At 39.9% G+C, this 15,241-nt stretch overlaps 1 protein-coding gene and 1 long non-coding RNA gene across 7 annotated transcripts in view; one reads left to right on the top strand and one right to left on the bottom strand.

The window, feature by feature from the left end:
* PCDH15 (protocadherin related 15) overlaps nucleotides 1–15,241 on the top strand; it is a 1,703,323-nt gene that overhangs the window by 1,462,428 nt on the left and 225,654 nt on the right. The gene's annotated exons all lie outside the window — the stretch shown is intronic.
* Nucleotides 7,513–10,203, bottom strand: LOC132685568 (uncharacterized). Its single transcript, XR_009613216.2, has 2 exons — nucleotides 10,095–10,203; nucleotides 7,513–7,614 (listed from the first exon to the last, which is right to left on the bottom strand). It is a non-coding gene; the product is annotated as an uncharacterized LOC132685568 (long non-coding RNA).

Below are 15,241 nucleotides of genomic sequence, written 5' to 3'. Positions count from 1 at the left end.
TAAGGCAGTGTCGTAGTAACTAAACTTTATTAAATAGGGAATACTTCTGAAGCAATATTTTTGGATCGTGCAACGCAAAGTTTCATCAGCATGTTAAAAAATAAACTCCCAACCTGTAACGTTTTAACGGAGAGCTCACTATATGCCAGTACCATATACCGTACTTAACTTTGAAAACTATTTCCATATTCCCAGGGCACTTGTAGCAGTGGCATTGTTGGGGAGAAGAGAATGTGTGCAGAGTGAAACCTAGGAAACTCAGTGAGAACACACTCTGTGTCTATGTCAAGTGTCAAAGTGTCATCCTGGTGATTTACTGAAGGACGAGGAACGCCACAAAGGAATAAGTAGCTGTGTCAGTGTCCGTGGGAAAATGTATTCATCTGCAGTATCTGGACAAATTAGTGAGATTCTAGGTTGGAACAAACAAGGCAAAGAAAGATACCAGGTGGAGATGACCCAGGACAGAGCTGGCCTGAAGAGGCAATTTGAGAACAAGTCAACAGTCTGACAATAATGGAAGATTTGTTGAGAGGAGTTCTGGAAAAGTGATTAGGAACATGTTGAGTTCTGACGGGGAAGACCAGGGGGGCTGCTAGAGAGACTCGGTGTGTCGGCGTAAAGTCTTGTTTAGTGTTTAGTGCCCTGCACAGCATGTCACGGGGGGAGCATGTAGGGGGATCTGCGTGCATATTCTGATGGTGGACCACAAGCGTGCCAACAGGGCATCCCAGGTGAGGTGTTGGGTGTAAGAGGCCTCACACCAGCCACGGACAAAATCCCTGCCCATTCCAGATCCCAGGGTATGCAGAGAAGCAGCAGAAGACACATGCTTGTATGTGAGAGAGACACAGAGAGAGATTGTATATTAGAGAGGATCTCATAGATAATATATATATATATATATATGTATATATATGATATGTATACACAAATATGTGTATATAGAAATACTTAGGTATGTAGGTATTATTGTTAAATAAGGTCGATAGTTGAGGGTAAAGAGGCTGGGTCTACTGATGAGATTATGTCATTTCTTTTTTTTTTTTTTAAGTTCAGTAAACTGCTTAGATGTGTTTCCCAGACCCTATTTATCGCTAAATCAGAAGGACCCCCAGGAAAGGTTCACCCTGATGTGTGAGAGTCAGGCGGCCAAGTTTGGTCCCACCACACACCCTGGGTCTACAGACGTGGGCCCTCAATGCCATGGATGCCATTTTCATTGATCTGCTCAAAGAAGGTCTGACAGATGGACCCCCGAGTCTGGGTGAGGAGTGCAGAGGAGGTAAAGGGGAGACCTGTTTCAGTAAACATGGTCTTCACTGCTGGGTCACCCAAAGGACCTCTTTGTACTTGTCTGACAGAGTTTAGCCTGAGGGAGGAGAAGCTGTTTTCACTTTGGGACACGTGCCCAGGAGGCACTTTGTGGAGATTTGGGGGGAGTGGGAGGTGAGGCCCGGGAGGCCTTGGAGACTCGTCCAGCTGCCTGCCCTCGGACAGCAGCTCGTGGAGAGGTTCCTCAGGGGCCACAGTTCTGCTGAAACTTGTCCTGTTTCTCAGAATAGCCTTGGGCATGAAAGCCCACACAGCGGCAGTGAAGGCACACTTGGAAACCACACTGTCTGTTGCGTTTAAAGCAGGTTCTTAGCAGTGTAGATGATACAGAGTGAGCCACTTCCTGGCAAACCTCTAATCGGTGCCTTGCAGAAATTCTCACGCTGCATGGACTTCTTTAGCTCTAAGTGACAACAATAGGGGCCCTGAGTCAACAGAATGTTCTTCCAGTTCTAAAACAAAACTGGCTGTATTTGTTTAAGCTGAAACATAAATGCAGTCCCAGTGTGAGGTCTGCACGCTAAGTCCCAGCTACGGGAAAGTGCTAGCAGTTCAGTTTAAACCCTGAAAGCAATTTTAAAGTCATTAGTGCACGTCAGTGTTTAGAAGGGGAGGGCAGGTGTTCACTTTAAAAAGAAATTGGTGGGGTGTCTGGGTGGCTCAGTCGGTTGAGCATCCTACTTCAGCTCGGGTCATGATCTCACAGTTCATCAGTTCAAGCCCCGTGTTGGGCTCTGTGCTGACAGCCCAGGGCCTGGAGCCTGTTTCAGATTCTGCATCTCCCTCTCTCTCTGCCCCTCTGCTGCTCGTGTTCTCTCTCTCTCTCTCTCAAGAATAAATAAACATTAAAAATTAAAAAAAAAAAGAAATTGGTGTTTCCTCCAAATACACAATTTAATATGAAGCAAAGTAAATCTGAACCTCACTGCTGTGTCTCTGATGAATGTCCTTGTTGTCTGTCTGTGTGGGGCTCTAAAAATGAAATGAAGGTGGGGAGCTTTATGGTGTTTTATTTATTTTTTGTAGCTCACTCTGACATTCAACAGTGCCTAAAACTATAATACTTCTTTTTTAAGTGGGCCACAAGTGGGGGATTTTATGGGTTCTCTTGTCAAGTCAAACTATATAAGGCAAATACTATACTCACTCAACTAAAGAAAGAAGCCTGCACAATTTGAAAAATTGGTGACCTGTATTTTAATGCTATTACCTAAAAATATTTATAATGGAGATTTATCTGTTGCTCGTGAATATTTTTTTTTTATTTTTTAATGTTTATTTTTTTTAAGTTTATTTATTTTGAGAGAAAGAGAGAGAAGATGAGCAGGGGAGGGGCAGAGAGAGAGGGAACTTGAGCAGGGGTGGGGGATGGGCACACAGAGAGGGAGAGAGAGAATCCCAAGCAGGCTCCGCTCTGTCAGCACAGAGTCTGACACGAGATTCAATTCCAGAAACCATGAGATCATGATCTGAGCTGGACGCTCAACCGACTGAGCCACCCAGATGCCCCTAAATATTTTTTGAAACTCAATCTTTCAGATTCAATTAGCAATTCATAAATGAATTAGAAAATTTTGTGCTTATATTTTTGCACTGTTTACTTGAGACCTGTCCTTGGATCAGCTTTTAGTCTTTCTATCAGCTGTTATAATAAATACATGTGCGTGTGCCTGCGTGTGTGTGTAAACATTCATAGGTGTGTATAGCCCCAGAAGTACAATGAATGATATCCACCCCCAACCTGAGGGTCACCTCCATATTGCCAAATGTCATCTTTATCTGGATAACTTCACTGGTACATTTGAAGCTGATCTCTCTTCCCTTTTTCAGACCCTACTAACTATCTGCTCTCGGTTTCCATGTTGAAGCACACCTGATTCCTCCTGCCTTTCCCTGGCTTCATTTGCTTCCTAAACCTTTTATTTTAATATGTATAAGTCCCTTTTTTCTAGCTTCATTGAGGTATAATTGGTATTCAAAATGCAGCACATGACTCATGTATACAATTTGATGTGTTTGAGTTTGGATATATGAATGCATTCTGGTTACCATGGCCACAATTGAGGCAACGGACATGCTGGTCACCTCCAAAACTAACTTTGGATCTTGTGCGTGTCTTCTAAGTTGGCTTTCCACTTCTACACATTCATTCTGGGACATTCCCTGCACCTTGTACCCCACAGCTTCTAGAACATTTAGATGCTCTTGTCTTCCATAGCTCTACCCCTTAGCGTTTCTGCTCCTTTAAGCTACGGCTTCAAATAAACCTATATCTGTAAAACTAACCCACCTGAGTGTCTTAGAGACGCCTCATATCCAACATGACTAACACTGAACGCTTGTCTTCATGTTCCCTAGACAGGGCTTCCTCTCTGGAATTCTCCATCTCAACCTGTGTGTCTCCTCTTTCTTCCTCACTGTCCACATCTGGTCCCTCGCCAGTCCCGATAATTCTCTGTTTCTCACCTGAACTAATATCACAACCTCTTTCTTTTTAAAAACACAGAATTTAGCTTATTTTTCTATCCTTAAAGGCCACATTACATTTAAAAAATATCTTCATAGTTTCTTGACCTTATTGCTGTTTTTTTCACTTAATTGATTATCCTGACGGTAGTCTTTGATACCTCCTAGTTATCCTTAGTGCACCTGCTGGACCGCTGTCTCTAACCACCAGTTCAGCCACAGGAAGCAACCTCTCAATGCAGAAAACAAGGTGTACCTCCCGCTGCTACTTATCCAGCTTTCCCTGCATCAATGCTCACCTGCTTGCAGTTACTAATCATTATTCTCAGTAACTCCCCCAGGTCTCTGCCTCTGCTCACGCACCCACCTTGATTTCTTCCTTCTCCATTCTTTATTTAGAGAACTCATCTTTGAAAATCTGGTCAAATGTAGTCTCTTCCAGAAAAACTTACCTAAACTTTTCCATGTCCTAAATGATCCGTCCTCATGGCCCCATTTATACTACGTACAACGTTTTGATAGTGCTTACCAAAGTATATGGAACTGATCTATTTATCCCAATTTCTTGGAAGCACAGACTGTCATATTGATCTGAGAGAACTGATACCCCAATATTTGGTTCTTAGAAGATGCTGAATTAAACTAGACCTAATGGGGGCACCTGGGTGGCTCAGTCGGTTAAGCCTCCGACTTCAGCTCAGGTCATGATCTCACGTCCGTGAGTTCGAGCCCCGCGTCGGGCTCTGTGCTGACCGCTCAGAGCCTGGAGCCTGTTTCGGATTCTGTGTCTCCCTCTCTCTCTGACCCTTCCCCATTCATGCTCTGTCTCTCTCTGTCTAAAAAATAAATAAACGTTAAAAAAAAAAAAAAAAACTAGACCTAATGGATTAAAATGGTCTAAAAGTACATTTTTTTCGATGAAGATTGAGATATGTTGTAGAAAGACAAGAGGTATAATATATGTCAACATCTGCAAGTACATATGTGGCTTACCACACACACATATGCATAAATAAACAAAGACAATGTTTTGATACTGGGTATCTATCTACTTTTAGAATTTTTTTATTCTTGAGAGAGACAGAGACAGAGCGTGAGCAGGGTAGGGGCAGAGGGAGAGAGGGACACAGAATCTGAAGCAAGCTCCAGGCTCTGAGCTGTCAGCACAGAGCCCGACATGGGGCTTGAACCCATGAACCGTGAGATCATGACCTGAGCCGAAGTTGGACACCCAACTGACTGAGCCACCCAGGATCCCCAACTTTTAGAATTTTTTTAAACACAGTTCATGTAGTATAGAACATAGGGGGTTAATTTAAAAAGCAATGTTAATGCCGAGAACATGTGAAATTTCTAATCAGCCTAGAGCAAAATCTTTACCACCAGGAGACAGGGAAACAATAGGTTCAAGAAGATTACTTAGAGGAACAATGTAAGAGATATGCTCCCAGCCTGTTTGGTCATGTGTTTGGAATTGTATTTTCTACTCACCCGTTTACCATATATACTCTATTTAAATTATTTAATATTTGTCTAAGAAGAAATACTATTTTTGCCTCACAAACCCTTGCTCCATTCATCTCGCTGTGCCTTTTAATGCCACATTACTTATTTATGAGATCCAACTTTATACAAATTGCACTTCTGTTTTATAGACTGATGAAAATTCATGGCCTGTTCACTTTGGTTGGTTTCGGTTATCCTTTCGTGCAAATGTTACAGCCCACTACAACTGCTTACACCGACTTTACTGCCTGAGGAGGACGCTTGCCAATCAACTTCTGGTTTTACAGGAGGGATCCCAACTGTTTCTGAAGCTTTTCATTAAGACCAAATCTCATCCTTTAAACTTTAAGAAAGATGTGTAATATATAGAAAGGGATTGAAAGATACACGCACAATTTATTATAAGGTACACATGCATGCAAGTAAGCCCAGGCACGTAATCCTCACTAGGAGAGCCCCCTGCCTGCTTCTTCCCACTTTCCCCCACCTTCTATTAACCCCTGTGATTAGTTTCTTGATTTCTATTGTAGACTGACCAACTCACTAAGCTCCCATAAACAAGATAGTCTAGTTACATCTTTTTTAAATTGTCTATAAATAGAATTGTAGAGTATGTGTGCCTTCGTAACTGCCTTCTTTTATTCACCTTATCTTTTTAAGAGTCAACTTTCTGCCCGTTGAGTCATGTATTTTATTTCCAATGTGCGGTTATGCCACAGTTCATATTCACGTTCTTACTATCGGCAAGTGCTGGAGTGGTTTCCAGTTTGAGGCTATTATAACCAATGCTGTTGTGAATACTTTCATATAATGTTTCCTGTGCACATGTGCCTGAATTTCTGTTATGAATATGAGTATATTTAACTTTATTGAAAATCCCAAATCGTTTTCCATACTGACTCTGACGGTTCTCCGAGTTAGTGATTGTCCCCGTCTACATTTTTGGTGTGTCAGTCTTTCTGATCTGAGCCAATTTGGTGTGATTTTAGTGGTCTCACACTGGAATCTTTATAAGCATTTTCCTGAAGAGATTGGATATGTTTTCAAAAATATTTACTTGCTATTTTGAATTTTTTCCCCAAAGTACTTTTTTAAATCTGGTATCCATGAATATATTGGATTGCCATTGATTTTCTTCTTGAGTGTCCTTTTCATTTGTGAGGATTCTTTATATGTTCATGACTTACTGTTTATTCCATATATTTCAAACATCTCAAACTCTAGATCTTGTATTGCACTTTCTTTTTTTTTTTTTTATGTTTATTTGTTTGGGGAGGGAGCGATAGAGAGAGAATGAATGAATGAATGAATGAATGAATCCCAAGCAGGCTCTGCACTGTCAGCGCATAACCCAATGTGGGCTCGATCTCATGAATCATGAGATCATGACCTGAGCTGGAATCAAGAGTCTATTGCTTAGCCGACTGAGCCACCCACATGCCCCATGTATTTCACTTTCTTAAAAGTGTCTTTCGATACATAGAGTTTTTAATTTTAAAACTTCCAACTTTATCCATCATTTTTATTGTATTTTTTTTTTTTGCTATTCTTGGGTCATTAACATATTTTTCTATATTACAAAAAGTTTGTTTTGTTGTTTGTGTTAGGTCTATCATCTGAAGTTGATCTTTGTGTATGATGTGACATACATACCTACTTTCATTTTCTTTTATATAAATACCCGTTTATTTAGTAGGCAAGTCTTTTCCCTCTATTTTCTTCTAGAAGTATTAACAGTTTCAGGTCTTCTAAGTCTTTAATACATTTTGAGGTGATCTTTGTGTATGGTGTAATATAAGTGTTCAATTTCTTTCTTTTGCATGTGGACATCCAGTTTTCCCAACACCATTTGTGGAAGACACTACCTTTTATCCCTTGAATATTCTTGGTTCTTTTGTAGAAGATCAAGTAACTGTATAGGCATGGATTTATTTATGGGCTCTCTATTCTGTAACATTGATCTATTTACCTGTTTTTGTAGCTTTACAATATATTTTGAAATCAGGAACTGTGATACCTCCATTTTGGTTCTTTTTTCTCAAGATTTCTTTGGCTATTCTGTGTCTTTGTGGTTCCATATAAATTTTAAGACTGTTTTTCACCTTATGTAAAAAAATGCCAGGGGGATGTTGGTAGAGATTTCATAGAATCTCTAATTGCTTTGGGCAATATGGACATTTTAACAATATTAAATCTTCCAATTCATTAACATGGGATGGCTTTCCATTTATTTATGTCTTCTTTATTTTCTTTTTCATCAATGTTCATCTGTTTCATCAATGTTTGTCTTTTTCATCAACATTTCATCTACCATGAGAGACAAAAATTGTCAGGATAGAATGATAAAAGGTTCAATTCATTAGAAAGATAATACTAGTTATGATTATATATGCATGAAGATCAGAGCATCTAAATATATAAGCAAACACTGACAGATCCAAAGTGAAAATTACTATAATAGTAGGAGACTTCAGTGTCTACTTTTAATTATAGATAGAACATTGGGGCACCTGCGTGGCTCAGTCAGTTGAGCATCCGACTTCGGCTCAGGTCATGATCTCACAGCTCATGAGTTTGAGCCCCACATCGGGCTCTGTGCTGACACTCGGAGCCTGGAGCCTGCTTCAGATTCTGTATCTCCCTCTCTCTCTGTCCCTAACCCACTTGCATTCTGTCTCTGTCTCTCTCAAAAATAAATAAACATTTAAAAAAAATTAAGTTATAGATAGAACATATAGACAGAAAATCAATAAGGAAATAGCATACTTGAGCAACATTGTAAACCAACTGGCCCTAACAGATATAGACAGAATATTCCACCCAAGAAGAACATAATATATCTACTTCTTGAATGAGACATAGCAAATTCTCCAGGGTAGATCACATGTGAGGATACAAAACAAGTCTTAACAAATTTAAGAATATTGAAATTATACCAAGTACTTTTTTCAACAATGGTGGAATAAAACTAGAAATCAAAAACAGAAAAAAAAAACTGGAAAATTCACACATACCTAGAAATCAAACAGTAATTTTTGAAGAGTCAATGGGTCAAAGAAGAAAGCAAACAGGAATGTAGAAAGTATCTCAAGACAAATGAAAACAAAAGCACAACATATCCAAACTTAATGAGTGTATCAAAAGCAGTACCAAGAGGTAAGTTTATAGCCATAAATGTCTACATTAAAAAAGAAGAAAGATCTCAAATATACAACATAACTCTACACCTTAAAGAAATTAGAAAAGGAAATACAAACTAAGCCCCAATTAAGCAGAAGGAAATAAATAATAAAGATTAGATTAGAAATAAATCAAACAGAATAGAATAACTGTAGGGAAAAAAATCAATGCAACTAGGAGTGGTTTTATTTGAAAGATAAATATTGACAAACCTTTATCTAAATTAAGAAAAGAAGAAAACTCAAGGTCAGAGATGAAGAAATATGACAGCTGATGCCACAAAAATACAATAGGTCATGAGACTACTATGAAAAATTATAATCCAACAAATTGGATTTGAAGAAATGGATAAACTCCTAGAACCATACCTACCCAGACTAGATCATGAAGAAAACGAAAACCTGAAAAGTCTAATAATGAAGAAAAAGTAATCAGCGATCAGAAATCTCCTGTCAAATAAAAGCCCAAAATCAGATGGCTTCACTGGCAAATTCTGCCAAACATTTAAGGAAGTAGTAACACCATTCCTTCTTAAACTGTTCCCAGAAGTTTCGAGAAGCTCATTTCATGAGGCCAGCATTGTCCTTATACCAAAGCCTGTTAAAGACATTACAAGAAAGAAAACTATAGGCCAATATCCGTAATGAACATAGATGCAAAAATCCTCGACTGAATTCATCACCACATTAAAAGGGTCATAAACCATGATACCATGATCAAGTCCCTGAGATATAACGGATGGCTCAACAGACACATCAATTAATGTGATACATGATACAAACAGATGAAGGATTAAAGTTACATAATCATCTCAATACATGCAGAAAAAGCATTTGATAAAATTCAACACCTTCTTATGATAAAAACTCTCAACAAACCAGGTTCAGAAGGAATGTACCTCAATTTCATTAAGGCCATCAATGAAAAGCTCACTGCTAACATTGTCCTCAACAGTAAAAAGCAGAAAGCTCTGCTCCAAGATCAGGAACAAGGCAGGGAGGCCCCCTCTCACCACTTCTATTCGACTTCGTACTGGAAGTTCTAGCCAGAAGTGGTAGTGCAACAAGTTCTAGTGCCACGAAGCCTCAATTTGCAAGGGCAGGAATCATATATACCCTAGGTAGGTCATTCAGGATGATGGTGATAGAGGCCACTCATACCTCAAACCCTGATTCTCACTCTCACCTATTTTCCCTCTCAAGAAAAGTACCGTCTAATGGCCATGGCTTTCTTAGCCCTTTAAAAGGTCATCCCCAAAGTTGCCCTTAGCTGTTTCTTTACGAAGCCATTCCAATATCCTACCGGGCCAGCATGGTTGGATGGTACAGTATGTTAGGGCCAACAGATCCTGTAGTTTCGTGCACATAATTATACCTCCTTTGCCATAAAACAAGCCCCTTAGCCTGAAATGATGTGTGTAATCTCATGGACAATAAATGAGGTATTTAATGCTCTTATGAATATTGGTTAAATCCCTGCTCCACCCTAGACTATGCATTAACCACAATAAAGATCATAGTAAATATGAGTCTTCAGGTCATCTACTTTGGGTGGTTTCTGATTATATATATCAAGAATTACCCTTGTTGGCTGCCCTCCTATCCTACCTTTAGGAGCGCCATGATAGGTTGGCCAGCCCCACAGATTCCTGCCCTTCGCAGCCATTTACTTGCCATTCCATCCTTGCAAAATCCTAGGAAACATTTCATTCATCTGCCTTTGATGTTTGAGCATTGTCACCTGGATTCAGAACCCAGAATCCAGAACTCTGCCATTCACATTGACACTAAAGAACACAGTTCCATAGTGTCAGGGTAAGTACCTCTCTGTGGCCCAGAGACGAGAACCAACCCCTGAGTATCCTCATAATGCCAATGCACCCCATGGTGCACCCTTCTGTATTGTTTCAAAGAAGAGATGTTATTGAGGCCTTTCTGGAGAACAAAGTTAGCCAGTGACTTCTCAGATCTCACACAATAAATCCATATTAAAATGCCCTTAGCTTTGGGTCTCTGACCCCTTCCTCAAATCTCTAAGGCAGTTCTAGAATTTATACCTTGGTGATTATAAGCCATCGTTTTTTCTGGAGGTTCAGGGAGTAACCAGGAGTGAATTAGGATCAGCTACAGATTCCCCTGCCACCATCTTAAGTACCTCAGATAGCAGTGAACTCTCTTGTTATTCAGACCTGTAATTTGCTCCCTTCACCCCAACCAGTACAAGAAGGATTCATTCTCAGGTCTAGTCCCCTGGATCCTGCCAGTAGTTGTTAACCATATCCTGATGTTCTTTTTGGTGGATTATCTTTTGCTTCCCATAGCAGGGACAATTAGCCATGCTCCAACTCGACCTTAGTTATTGATGCAGAAGCAATGAAAGTAGATAGTTATAGATCACGAGGAGGGTAGACATTATCTTGTGAGATGTCTGCTTTATGTGGGATCATTTTATTATCTCCTGATGAGGTGACACTTCTGTCCTCTGGCAATAAAGAGATGGTGAATGTCTCTTTCAGAATACCCAGAGGATTAAGATGTTCAAGGTTTTGACGTGCTTCCAGCCACACGTGCTCAGCTCAGCTCTCTTTCCCTATCAATACTTTGAGTTGACATTAGATGTGTCAGGGCTGTGAATGCATCTTTCTTTGTAATTAGGTCTTGAGCGCTATTGTGAGTACAGGCCATCCTCAGCCACAGGTTCGAGGCTTCTGTTAACGCTCCAACAGAGGTCGTCAGCTTTTACCTCATGCTCTGAGTTGATTTGGGTGGTTCTGAGCTTCATTTTCTTTTTCTAAAGATTTCTATTCCACTTAAAAACCAATCAACTCAACAATTCTTATAAATACCTAGAGACTGATAAACCTCAAACTGCCATTAGCCAGCGCCTCACCTTTCCCTATAGACCATTCAGGGGAGGGTCATACATGAACCATAAATCACCCTCAACTTCCATGCAGTAGGAAAAGAGTCCATGTCAAAATCTCATATTGAGTATCTGCTTTCTAGGGTCACTTCTAATCCTTGGATGATCAAGTCCTTCTGAAACACGTTCCAAAAGCAAGCACTTCTCACTTATCCTTACCCACAATCATTTCTCCCCTAGATTAAATTAGTAGTTTTGTTCCTTGTTGACCTGGGTCACTCCTCCTCTCCTATAGTCAATTTCCCTAGAAATTGCAAAGTTATATTTCAATGCAAATTAGACCCCAGAACAAAAGTTGTAGTTTTAAATGTAAATTAAACCTCACCCGTGCGCTGCTCAAATCTTTCGGTGAATTCCCATTATAAATGAAATCCACATTCCTTCCCATGGCTTACCTGTCTCCGCATGACTGGCGCCCCCCTCTCTCTGATGCATTATCTGTCGCCCCACATCAGCCACACTGGGCTTGTTACAGTTATTGAACACAGCCACTCCCGCCTGCCTACAAATAGGCTCTACTTGTCATACCTCTGACTAAAACTCTCTGACTCTCCATGTGATTCATATCCTCATTCAGATTTCAGTGATCCTCACTGGAGAATGTATCAGTTTTTTAAGTTCCTGTATTACATGTTGGACTACCCACACTGTCTGAAGTGTCTGAAGGAAGGGATTGGTAGTATTGTTTTTTTCTTTTCTACTACTAAGCATTTATTCTCTGCATGAAAAGGAAACAGTTCATCAACTTCTTGCTAAGTGAATTTCTGGTTCACTCTATGTCAATCCGTCTTTTTCTTTTTTTTTTTTTTTTTAACGTTTATTTTTGAGACAGAGAGAGACAGAGCATGAACAGGGGAGGGGCAGAGAGAGAGGGAGACACAGAATCTGGAACAGGCTCCAGGCTCTGAGCCGTCAGCACAGAGCCCGACGCGGGGCTCGAACTCATGGACCGTGAGATCGTGACCTGAGCCGAAGTCGGACACTTAACCGACCAAGCCACCCAGGCGCCCCAATCCGTCTTTTTCAAAAAACTCCACTGGTTAAGCAAATCTTGCCTTGCTTTGAGAAAAGATAATGCAAGATTTTGTTTCCTTCTTTTATTGACTTCATACCGCAGAAGAGCGTTATCAACTGGGGTCTCTGTTTTGTAACAAATAGATTTCAGATAGACTTGAAACGTACACAAATAGGAATTTCTGAACATAGATGATATACTTTCTGTGGATAATGCGTATATGTAAATATATTTTTCTTATGTCTCTGGAGTCTCTAGGCCTTGATATATACATATGCTCCTTGAGTGGAACATAAGATTTGTGGTTGGAGTTTGCCTCTTCGAGGAAGTTGTATTCTCACAAGGCTGATTCTGTCCCTAACTTCCTGCTTCAGTGAATACTCTGTTTTATATCTTGAATTTGTATCTGTAAAATTTAATCTTGGCAGCAATCAGTGTTGCTGTAATAATGCTGTGTAACAAACAACATCAAATCTTCAGGACACACAACAGTGAATATTCACTTTTCTCACTCTTGGGTCTGCAGGTTGGTGGTGTTAGTAGGGTTGGTAGGGTTGGTATGGGTGGTAGGGTTGGTGGGGTTGGTGGTGGTTGGTGGGGTTGGTAGTCTTAGTGGTGGTGGTTGGTTTGGTAGGGTTGGTAGGGCTGGTAGTCTTAGTGGTGGTGGTTGGTTTGGTAGTGTTGGTGGGGCTGGTAGTCTTAGTGGTGGTGGTTGGTTTGGTAGTGTTGGTGGGGCTGGTAGTCTTAGTGGTGGTGGTTGGTTTGGTAGGGTTGGTAGGGCTGGTAGGCTTGGTATGGGTGGTAGGGTTGGTAGGGTTGGTGGGGATTTGTAGTGTTGGTAGTGTTAGTAGTGTTGATATGTTTGGTAGGTGTAGGTGGGGTGGTAGGTTTGGTGGGGGTTGGAGGGTTAGTAGGTTTGGTAGGGCTGGTATTGTTGGAGGGTTGGTATCAAACATCAGCCTGGTTGGTTGATCTCACTGTTCCCCTGACAGATGTGGTCTGGGCTCTTGCTCAGGTTTAGACATGCTGTGCAAATGTCCTGTTCTTCTCCGGCACTACCTTGAATATGTTTCCTTATGAAGAGTGAGAATGCAACAGGCCACACCTAGTCACACATGAACATATAACCCACATGTACGTGTAACATGTCTCCTTTAATGGGAGTTACTGCAGTGTCACTTGGAAAAGGAATGGGGTGAAAACTTCAGTAACAGGGAGAAAGTGGATAGCAGAGCAATAATTCTCCTTACCATAATCCCTTTTGATTTCCATGAAAATCTGTTACAGAGATGTTTCCTCAGAGATTCTATTTTACTAGGCCTGTTAGAGGAAGTGGGAGCATTCAGGAAACACAAATAGCTTTTTATTGTTCAACAGTGTGCTTCAAATTCTGTTGAGTATCTGAGCTCTGGTCATTTTCCACTCTTGTCTCAACCTGCGTCGCACAGAGCACTCACGAAGCCAGTCGTTCTGGCTTTTCTCCACCTCCTCTTCTTCCTGCCTCAAAGGGAAGAAAAAACTTTTCTTTCAGCTGCACAACAGTTTAATAATTATCTTTTGACTAGGCTCTTACAACCATCATTTTTAACCCAAAGAATAGCAGATCAATGTATTTTCCTCTCAGGGAAAAGTATATTTCTTGAGAGTCGTTTTTGTAGAAAGTATTAGAAATGATTTTACAAAATTGTCCATATACTAGTTTTGAATTGTTGAATGTAATTTAAACCCCTTCTTTAATTATGCAAGAGAAGAAAATCTACATATTTAAAGTATATTGCTGCAAAATATTCACAAAAATGTTATTCCTTTAAATTGCCTTGGTTTTTTTTCTACCCTCACCATCTATTTCCATTGTGAAACACAATTGTCAAAAAATTTAAAATATGAATGCGATGAATAAATGAATATTTGTTAGTACCTTTTTGTTCTTATAGTATGATGTGGAGAAATCACACCAGTACTATTACCTAATCTATAGATAAGGTACCAGAAATCAGAAAAGTTATGTGTCTTGACCATTTTCACAGATTTATTTATTGATTCAACTACCAGTTCAACTTGGATGTTTCTGCTACCAAAGCCAATTATATTTTTCTACCACACTGAACTGTCTTTGTTGAAAACCTTCACATCTCATCCTATCCACTTGCAAAGTAAAGAGAAAATTTTATGGGCAAGGATGTGAAAAAACTCTTAAAAAGTAAAAAAAAAATAATAATAATAAATAAATAAACTGATTTAAAGCCAAATAAACATGTATGTGGTTGTATTAAATTTAGTTTTATATCTATTTTTATTTATTTATTTATTTTTTTTTTCTTAATGTTTTTATTTATTTTTGAGACAGAGAGAGACAGAGCATGAGCAGGGAAGGGGCAGAGAGAGAGGGAGACATAGAATCGGAAGCAGGCTCCAGGCTCTGAGCCATCAGCACAGAGCCCGATGCGGGGCTCAAACTCACAGACTGTGAGATCATGACCTGAGCCAAAGTCGGACGCTCAACCGACTGAGCCACCCAGGCACCCCAGTTTTATATCTATTTTTAATTGCACCTATGTATTGATCATATTTTACTCTGATCCTTTTGGAGAAAAAGTTCCACTTACTTTTGTGATGTTTCCTAGCAGCTAATGAGGAAATAAAGCAGCCTTAATAAGTCCATTCATAATAGCATATTTTACTCAGACAAGTGTACACATTTATATTTATCTGTCATATTTTTCATAAACAACTGTTGCTCATGCAGTGCAATTTTAATCTATCCAAAGTCACTCTTGTTCCCTGAACAAATCTTCTATTAGGTCTATATCATCATTA

This window comes from Panthera onca, chromosome D2 (genome assembly GCF_046562875.1).
Source record: "Panthera onca isolate mPanOnc1 chromosome D2, mPanOnc1 haplotype 2, whole genome shotgun sequence".
In the NCBI taxonomy this organism is placed as follows: Eukaryota; Metazoa; Chordata; class Mammalia; order Carnivora; family Felidae; genus Panthera; species Panthera onca.
Note: the sequence above shows the minus strand (reverse complement) of the source record. Positions and strands in the feature narration are given on the sequence as shown.